The following is a 10,142-nucleotide window of genomic DNA, read 5'->3' as shown; positions in this document are numbered from 1 at the left end:
CTTTTCTTGTAATGTTTCAATGTTGCAGGTTTGGTGCTGGGGTGCACTTGATGTTGCTACAATTGGTAGTATTGCCAATCCCTAATGTAATGATAGTCCTGCACTTATTTCATATTTTTCTTCTTTTAAGGGCCATTTCTTCCATGTAAGATGGAAAGGTATGTCTAAGTTTTCTTCATTTTTCTTGTAAAGCTGTTTTGAATCAATAAACATTGTAAAAAAGAAAGCACTACACAAATGCTGTAAATGTGACTTAACAGCGTTTTTAGCACACACACCTACTATCAGACACACTAGCCTCTTTCAGTGGGAGTGGCTACTGTAGATTCTCATAGTTTGCTATGGTCTCATGTACAGGTTCTCATGAGTGGAAACAGCTGTCATGACGTAAGAGACCACCACGCAACACCATACAAAAAATGGCATGCTAAATGTGCAAAGTGTACAAACAGAGGTCTTCAATACGTTTCTAAAGAATGTTTCAGATTGTCGTAGTAATCAGTTTGCATTTTGTCAGGCTGAAGGACTATAAGGTGATATGATGTGTAGTACAGTGTAGGTTTGTCACTTCCTTCAAATACAACCCATTGGAGCTTTTACTAAATTAGTGTCTCTACCAGAACCATTCACCGTCCATAATGCAGGGTGGAGTTTAATATGTGTGATAACTGGCAGGTGGTAAACAATGTAAACATTATGGGTTTGATTCTGAAGAGCACATATACTGATAAAAAAGTATACCCTGAATGCACTGTAAGTCATTTATCATACGTGTCTGTATTTGAATGAAATATTGGAATAAACAAACAGCATTTTGATTGGTAGCCACACATGCAACACAACACTGTAGTTTTTACACCGCTAGAGGTCGCCAAACTTCAACACATAACTAAGTCTTGGTGAGCTGCTTGCACAAATGTCCTTTTTATTTTTATTTTTTTGAGGTGGAGGACAGGCTTATAAGTTTTGTTTGTTATGAAAAGAAAACCAGCAGATGATATATAAAAGGAATTTACTTCATTATAAGAGATCTGAATGAAATACTTCTCTACTCGACTACTACAAATCAGTGATGCACGGGTCAATGTATAAACAACCCGCACCCGACCTACGTTTTCAACTAACCCGCCCGCAACTCGGACCGCAAAGAAAAAAATATATGTATTATACCCGACCCGCTTCCAGGCCCGCATTTCTTAAAGTAGTAAGTAGTAATTGTTTAATAATTGCAGGGTCCGGGACTTCTCAGGTTTTGACTGTCTGTGTTCCGGTACTTATTTGCGCGGATCCCCCACCTCACGTATAAAAACAACAAAACATAATATACTATATAGCCTATATTAAAATTAAAATATATAAAAAATATATTATGCACATTTTTAAGTTGCACATTGTTTATAGTTTTCTTAAGTGGGATTGGATGTGAAAAGCGCTGCATAATGTAGGGGAGACCGGGGTTGGTTGTCACAATTTTTACTCATGCATGAATTGCTCATCTTCAAAAAATCTTTCAGCAGTAATTCCTACATGTAATGAAACTTTGGAGTCTTGGCTTTAAATGTGTATACTTTTTATTTTTAGAATGTATTGTAACAGGAAGTAATTAACCATCAAAGACACTCTGACACAATGTGACAACCAACCCCATCACGGTGTAAGAGCTGTAAGGTGGTGCCAAACCCTGACAGAAGGTATTTCCTGAAGCCAGCAGCAAATGGCTGAATCCACAGGAAACCGCTTATTAATTCCTGTTGAATTATCATCTGAAACTTTCCTCAAAGAATTCACATCTACCCCGAAACCTTCCTCAAAGAATTCACATCTACCCCCCCCCCCCCCAAGACAGTTGACAGAGTCACACCCGACCACACTTTCTTGTCCCCCTCTCCTCATGTTCTAAAAGCAATACATTCTACATGTACAAAGAATGTGAAACTGGTTTTGTTTGGTGTTATATGAAGTGTTTTAATGCAAGTGGTACATTTGGGTTTATTAATATGACAACAGGATTCAATGTTAATCTGTGACAATAAATAAGTAAACTTAAGATAATGTTGGGAGACAACTCCTAACTTAGACATGTTGACCAATCACCCACTGTATGTATATTAGGCTACACCCCTGATTTTTACAACAACCAATCAGTACCAAACTCCTATATGCTTTGTTCTCTGGTTATTTAGGGAGATATGTAGAAGACTCAGACGGGACTTTCTATATCTAGAAATGCACCCCCGTGATGCTGTATCTTTGATACAGCATCATGTTTCTTTTTCTTTTATTTTGAGGAATCGTTTGATTTTCGTATTTGAATTGGAATGTAAATTGGCTTCTGAATTATGTTTTTCTTACCTGGTTAATAAATTGTTACATTTGTATTCATTCTAATCTTCTCTGTATCATTGACTCTTCTAAGTTACAATAAGTATTACGATATCCTTTGTCACCATAAATCTATAACCGGGGTGTAAATTCATGCTAATTGTCTATACCGATGAACTTAGAGGTTCAGCCATTACTTTACTATATGTGGACTATCAGATGATAAGTCAGGACCTCTGATCAGTATCTCTACTATAATTATAGTTTTGAGTTCTGTATTAAGTTGGATATAGTTGGCTGGGTTGCATAATATTTTCTAATGATAATTAAGGGCACGCCAGCATGGGGCAGTTGCTTCAACCATTTCCTCTGGTTACACGGATAGACTAATTATTTAACCCTAACTAAGTTGAGGGTAATTGTAATGATTATTCGAGGGCTATATAAGTCAGGACCTCTGGTGCGGTTAAGTTTTATTATTTAACCCTAACTAAGTAGAGTATTATTATACGAGGGCTATATAAGTCAGGACCTCTGGTGTGGTTGAGTTTTATGTTTCAGAATCCGCACAACGGCCGGTGTGGGCTGATATGATATTGGTAATCGAATGAATGAGTTCAATGTTAACATGAGTAAATAGAATGATCAAATGTTTATCCAAATTCTATATTTATATCAATTTGATTCATATTACAATATGTTTTATATCTTTGGAGTCAGATTATAAAGTTGCGTAACATTAAAACGTCATTGATAAGCGCCGGAAAAGACCGAACGCGCTATAAACCAAAAGACCGAACGCGCTATAATCTTCGCTATGCGTTTGGATTCCAAACGGATGGATGGGGTCAAATTTGGACCCCCTTACACAGGGTATGGGGTTGGTTGACCCTATAGAGCGGTGGTTCTCGGTCCTGGTCCTGGAGGTCCGCTGCTCTGCACATTTTGAGTGTCTCTCTTGTCTGACAGACAATGAGATCTCTGCTAATGAGCTGATGATTTGAATCAGCTGTGTTAAACAAGAGAGACATACAAAATGTGCAGAGCAGTGGACCTCCAGGACCAGGATTGAGAACCACTGCTATAGAGGTTCAATAGGATTTCAATGATAATTTGGGATCTGAAAAGATAATGTGTAACTTTTTAGTTTTTTAAGCTAGAAACTTCAAATAAGTTTTAATATGAATCCACCCCTATGATAGATGTTATTAATGCCCCTTATGTTTAAACAATGGGATTAAAGTGGGTGATCAGTTACTTGAATAGGCTTTATGCCCAGCTGAACTATGAACTTTAGCCAGCTCCTTGTTTCCTGTCTGCCATTATTGGACAAACTGATTAATCCAGGTGTGTCTGATTATTGTTGTTGTGACTACTGAGGTCAAGCACACCTGGATTAATCAGTTTGTCCAATAATGGCAGACAGGAAACAAGAAGTTGGCTGAAGTTCAGGAAGTAGTGCAGCTGGGCATAAAGCCTATTGTCCACTGTGTTGAGAAATAAAATGAAATAATTTTTAGTTTTAAAACCTCTTTATTTAGTGCTTTATTTATTTTATTTTAACAGCAAACAAAAACAAACAAACAGACAAACAGTCTTAAAAGGTCTACATGTCCAATACTCACATGTGACAAGCAACCCCGCAAGCTATGTGACAACCATCCCCAACCGACTTCTTGACAAACATGCTAAGCTAGCTGCCACACGGCTTTAACTTGATCGCTAAAAGATGACTCAAAATAAAGCTACTACTTTTAGCTTTTTAATGAGTGTTTTGTTTTTGAATGACTAATATCCTACAAGATCTCAACACAAAAACAAAACCAACATGAAAATTTACTCTGACCCATAAAAAAAAAAAATTGTCTCCTAACCTCAATGTTTTGTGTCTGCTCAGCAAAATTACAAGTGCAAATGAGTAAGCTATTAAAGGCTAACAGATTGATATCAAAATTGTACCACAGCGCCATGTAGTGTGTCTGTAATAAGCAGTGTGACAACCAACCCGTGAGACAACCAGCCCCGGTCTCCCCTACGCGCCTTTAGTCTAACCATTAAAACATTAAAACTTAACTAAATTAAAAAATAAGAGGTAAAATATAGCTTTAGCCTACATAAATGCTTATTGCTTTAATGTTGCGAGTTCCTCTTCAGCTTTTCTTGCTGTTATGTTTATGTCACAAGCCAGGGGCTGGCTGCTAGTAATTAAGCCACGCCCCTTCTCAACTTCCACCTCGAGGAGGTCCCCAAAACCAACCCAATGACCAGACAACAACGAGGACAGGTAAGTATAAAAAAATATTCTTTATTTATTTAAATATTTAAAATGTACTGGGATTGGGGAAAGGGAAATTAAAACTAATGTCAGGCTCTACCCTCCAGGGGGCCACGGCCGAATGAGTGACAGAGGGTGGGGGGGGTTGCGTCGAGGAACAGGCTCCCGCCTCTGGTTCCTTCTGCCCGTGGCGCGCTCCTCTTCCTTCCTGGAGGCAGAACAAAATATAATCAGTGTTGGTGTTTTACTTTTTCCTGTCTGTGTACCTGTATGTAGCTCACGGCGCTTCGCCGTCTTTTCACCCAGCTCCTTGATTGTCGACTCACTCTCCCTTCCTGTTCTCTCTCTCTCCACAGACTACAGCTGGGACACGAGGACACAGTGGATCGATCTCACAAGGGTTCTCTCACCTCTCCACCAACTGCAGCTTCTTGTATGGATTTTCCTTCACAACTCGTTGCTTTAGCGCTCACACTTGTTCTCTCTCTTCCTCCACAGACGACAGCTGGGACACAAAGGCACAGTAAATCGATTTCCAAAGGTTCTCTCACCTCGTCGCTGACTACAGCTTCTGGTACATATGGTTTTCCTTCACAGCTAGCCTCCTTAGTGCTCACGCTTGTTCTCTCTCTTCCTCCACAGACGACAGCTGGGACACAAAGGCACAGTGAATCGATTTCCAATTTGTTCTCTCACCTCGTCGCTGACTACAGCTTCCAGGTAGGTGTGGTTTCTCTTCACAGCTCGGTATCTTAGCGTTCACGCTGGCTCTCTCTCTCTTCCCACAGACGACAGCTGAGACACAGGGACACAGTGAATCGTTTTCAATTGGTTCTCTCACCTCTTCGCTGACTACAGCTTATAGGTAGGTGTGGTTTCTCTTCACAGCTCGGTATCTTAGCGTTCACGCTGGCTCTCTCTCTCTTCCCACAGACGACAGCTGAGACACAGGGACACAGTGAATCGTTTTCAATTGGTTCTCTCACCTCTTCGCTGACTACAGCTTATAGGTAGGTGTGGTTTCTCTTCACAGCTCGGTATCTTAGCGTTCACGCTGGCTCTCTCTCTTCCCACAGACGACAGCTGAGACACAGGGGCACAGTGAATCGTTTTCAATTAGTTCTCTCACCTCTTCGCTGGCTACAGCTTATAGGTAGGTGTGGTTTCCCTTCACAACTCTCACAGCGCCCTCCTCTTCCCTGTTGATCAACAGACTTAACAGGTTACGCTATACTTTACAGGGTGGCGGACTTACGATAGCTGGTTTACGCAATGCTATTAGAATCATAAATTGTTTTGGCCCTTTTTGAAAATATGTCTTGCTAAGCAGTCCGAATTCTGGTGCTGTTTGCTCTATTTTTACAATGAACTTTTTTTTCTCTCTTTTTTGTTATTTGTTTGTGTGTATAAGTGTATTGTTTTTTGTTTGCTCAATTTGCGGTATTTTTTCTCCCCACCCCTACCTATTTTCTTTCAATTACTATTTGATCGGCTGATTTATTGTTTTTTAATGGTGCAATTGATTCTATTAAAGGTCTAAAGGTTATTCACCTTAATATTAGGAGTCTTCTCTCAAAAATCGATCTTCTTAGAGCTTGGGTTTTTCAAAATAGACCTAATATTATTACTCTCTCTGAAACATGGCTACATAGCAACATTTCTGATGATGAGATTAAAATTGACAATTATGTTTTATATAGATCTGATAGAGCCACTAGAGGTGGCGGGGTGGCAACTTATGTTTCCGTAGATTTAGTTTCTGAATGTGTAACTCCTAACTTATCTCCTGTTAACTTTGAGTGTCTTTTTATTAGGGTTATTTTTCATGTTAATAAAAATTTAATTATTGGTAATATTTATAGGCCACCGTCTGCTCCGTCTGATTCTACGATGTGTATTCTGTCAACTATTAATTCTCTTGAGAAGCACAATGAATTGATAATTTTGGGCGATTTTAATAGAAACTGGTTGGACCGCTCTTCTGCTAATGATAGAAATTTATTTGGTAGTATAAATCTTACTCAGTTAATTAATGAGCCTACTAGAGTTGACTATCGTTCGTCTTCTCTTTTGGATTGGATACTTGTTACTAATCCTGAAAGGAAAATTAAATCTGGTGTAATGTCGGACTGTTTAAGTGACCACTCGATCATATATTGTGTCTGGAAAATTAAAACCCTAAGTTCCCCTCCTAAATATATAAGATTTAGACAGTGTAAAAATATGAATGTAGAGGGTTTTATTCAAGATCTAATTGATATAAATTGGGATAGGTTTCAGTTAATCCCTTTCGTTGAGGATGCACTGAGTTTTTTTAATTCTGAAGTTATAAATATAATTAATAAACATGCTCCGATGAGAACTGTTAGAGTCAAAGGCAGAAATTTACCTTGGATCAGCTCTAATCTTGTTAAACTTTTTAAGCAAAGGGATAAAGCATGGACCAAATACCGGTTATCGAGGGATTCTATTGACTGGGAAAATTATAGCTATTTGAGGAATTTATGCAAGGTAGAAACACGGAACTCTAAGGCCAATTATTATAAAGATCGTTTTTCTCAGGATTTTCATAACCCCAAGCAGTTTTGGAATCAGTTGAATAATCTTTTGAATAAACCCTCTAAAAACTTGATTGAAAATATAAAATTTAATAATGAAATTATATCTGATCCATTACTTATCTCTCAAGCTTTTAATCAACATTTTTCTTCTGTTTGTGGTTCTCAGGGCCCCGATCTTTATACTACTGGGTATTTAAATTCTATTACTTCAAATAACAATTTTTCCTTTAAGAAGATCATGCCTGTTGATGTTTATCATGTTATATGTGATTTAAAAACAAATATTAGCACTGGTCCTGATGGTCTGGAAGCCAAATTTATTAAATTGGCAGCTCATGTATTAATGTATCCTCTTGCAGATTTATTTAATTTATCATTGTCTACTTGTTCTGTTCCACATGTATGGAAATGTGCAAGAGTTACTCCTTTGTTTAAGGCTGGAGACTCATCGGATGTAAATAATTATCGTCCAATTTCTATTATTTGTACTATCGTAAAAATTTTTGAGAAACTAATTTTCAATCAATTATCTTTATTTATTAATTCATCAGATATTTTATCTCCGTTACAGTCTGGTTTCAGACCTAATTTTTCTACCACAACTGCTCTTTTAAAATTCACAAACGATGTATTTTCATCCTTCAACAAAGGCCAAGCTACAGGTGCCATTTTTATTGACCTTTCTAAGGCTTTTGATCTGGTGGATCATTATCTTCTTCTTGATAAATTGTCTTCTATTGGTCTAACTAGAAATGCTCTCCTTTGGTTTAGTGCTTATCTTCATAATAGACATCAATGTGTTGTCTTTCAAGGTTTTCAGTCAGATTATGTAATTGTTGAAAAAGGTGTTCCACAAGGTTCTTCGCTTGGACCATTGCTTTTCTCCATTTTTATTAATGATTTACCTCAGATATGCTTAAATTGTTTGGTACATCTTTATGCCGATGTAATTTATACTTCTAATTCGGACATGACACAAATTCAGAATTATTTACAATCTGATTTAAATTTGGTTCAAAAATGGTTTCATAATAATGGTCTTATACTTAATAAGAAGAAATCCTGTTGTATGATGTTTGGGACACGTCGTTGTCATTCTTCTTCTTTGGATTTGAACATTATCTTTGAAGATGGCTTAACTCTTGATAAAGTCGATTCATTTAAATACCTTGGCCTTTGGCTTGATTCTGAACTTACTTTTAAGCCCCATATTGATTATGTGGTTAGTAGAATATATTATTGTCTTCGTTTACCTTATCGTTCAATCAATTGTTTTACATTTCAAGTAAGGAAAAGAATTGTCTCTCAGTTAATATTACCCCTTATTGATTATGCTGATATTGTTTATCAAAATACCTATGATATTTACCTAAAGCCTCTTAATGTTGTCTATAATTCCTTGTGTAGATTTGTGTTAAGGTGTCCGTATCGTACCCATCACTGTTATATGTATGAATTGCTTAATTGGTTACATCCTAAATCAAGAAGACAATTTCATTGGTTTTTGTTCATTTTTAAATGTGTTTATTCTGTTTGTCCATCTTATTTGAAACAATTCCTGATTCTATATGGGTCTTCTTATTCACTTAGACATATGCAATATCCTTATTTTCTTGTTCCTAAAATCTTTACTGAGGTCGGACGCAGGTCATTTCAGTATAAAGCTCCTTTTGACTGGAATAATCTTCCTGTTTCTTTGAGATCTATTACCTCTCTTAACCGCTTCAGGATTTTATTATTTTCTTATCTTAAAATAACTTGTTCATGTTTTTGATTGGTTTATTATTACTATTATTGTTTTCTTTTTGTTTTGCTTTAAATTTTGTCTTCTGTTGATGTTATTGATTTATGATGCTGAGATTTTGTATTTCAACTATGGTATGAGGGTGTGGGGGACATGTTGAGCATTTTGTGTTTGTTTTGTAATGTGGTTGTGTTTTGTGTTGTATTATTTGTTTATGTTTTTGGGACCCCCTTGAAAATGAGATGCCACATCTCAAGGGGCTATCCTTTCAATAAAATTCAAAAATTCATACAACAATGCGTCAACTGGACAGTGGTTCCAAGGCGGCGCCGGGGACCAAACCCTCTCGGCGAACTCGTTGGTCCAACAGAGGGGCGAGTACGTCACGCCGTCACACCGGGTCGAGCGCTGCCCTTTCCTCGATGCCCGTTGGCAATCGAAAACTGGACCGGGGCGCCCCTTCGTAGAGACCTCGGGGCGGCGGATCTCCTTCGCCTCTAGCTCTGCGATGATGAAAACACACAGGTAAGGTAGCAATATGATTTGTAATACTCACACACCGCCAATCGCACAGTTCTTCACCGCCACTCCTAACACAAGTCCGCCAAGCGTTTGGCTGCGAAAATACTTCAGGGGGCCACTCCGTGATTTTAAGGCTGAAACACACTCACAGCATAATCATACACAGAGTTATTATAGAACCGCTTTCCTCTTCAGCGCCCCGGGACGAGTGACTGGAGGCGGGGTACGTCTGACAAGACACAGCAATCTCACTGCAATACACACGGCACCACTTCAAAGTGAAATTTCTACATCCAAGACTCACCCACCACGCTCAGTGCACACAATAGACGCCCGTCTTCCTTCACTTCGCTCTGGGCGAGAATATGGAGATGGTAACACGGCCTAGTGGTTGTTTTCGTCACTGTAGCTGTTTCACGCAAGGATCCTTTGGCTCACCCACCACGCTGACTCAGGGGCAGGGCCACCCACTCTCGCTTGGAAACACTCAAAAGATATACAGGTCAAGTACATGCAATTCACTTCCAATAAATGGATTCTGTTACTCACGACTACGGTGCTTTCTTCGTCCCACGCTTCCCTAGGTTGATTTCTTCCTACAATGACTCCAGATACATAGATGAAACGGTTCTCCAGTCACCAACACCACTTTTCCACAGATGTATACTCACGATGGTACGTTCCTTCTTCCTTTGTTTCTCTTATCCAATGTCAATAT

Source organism: Misgurnus anguillicaudatus, chromosome 13 (genome assembly GCF_027580225.2).
Source record: "Misgurnus anguillicaudatus chromosome 13, ASM2758022v2, whole genome shotgun sequence".
NCBI classification, from domain to species: domain Eukaryota; kingdom Metazoa; phylum Chordata; class Actinopteri; order Cypriniformes; family Cobitidae; genus Misgurnus; species Misgurnus anguillicaudatus.
This window is presented reverse-complemented; position numbering follows the sequence as displayed.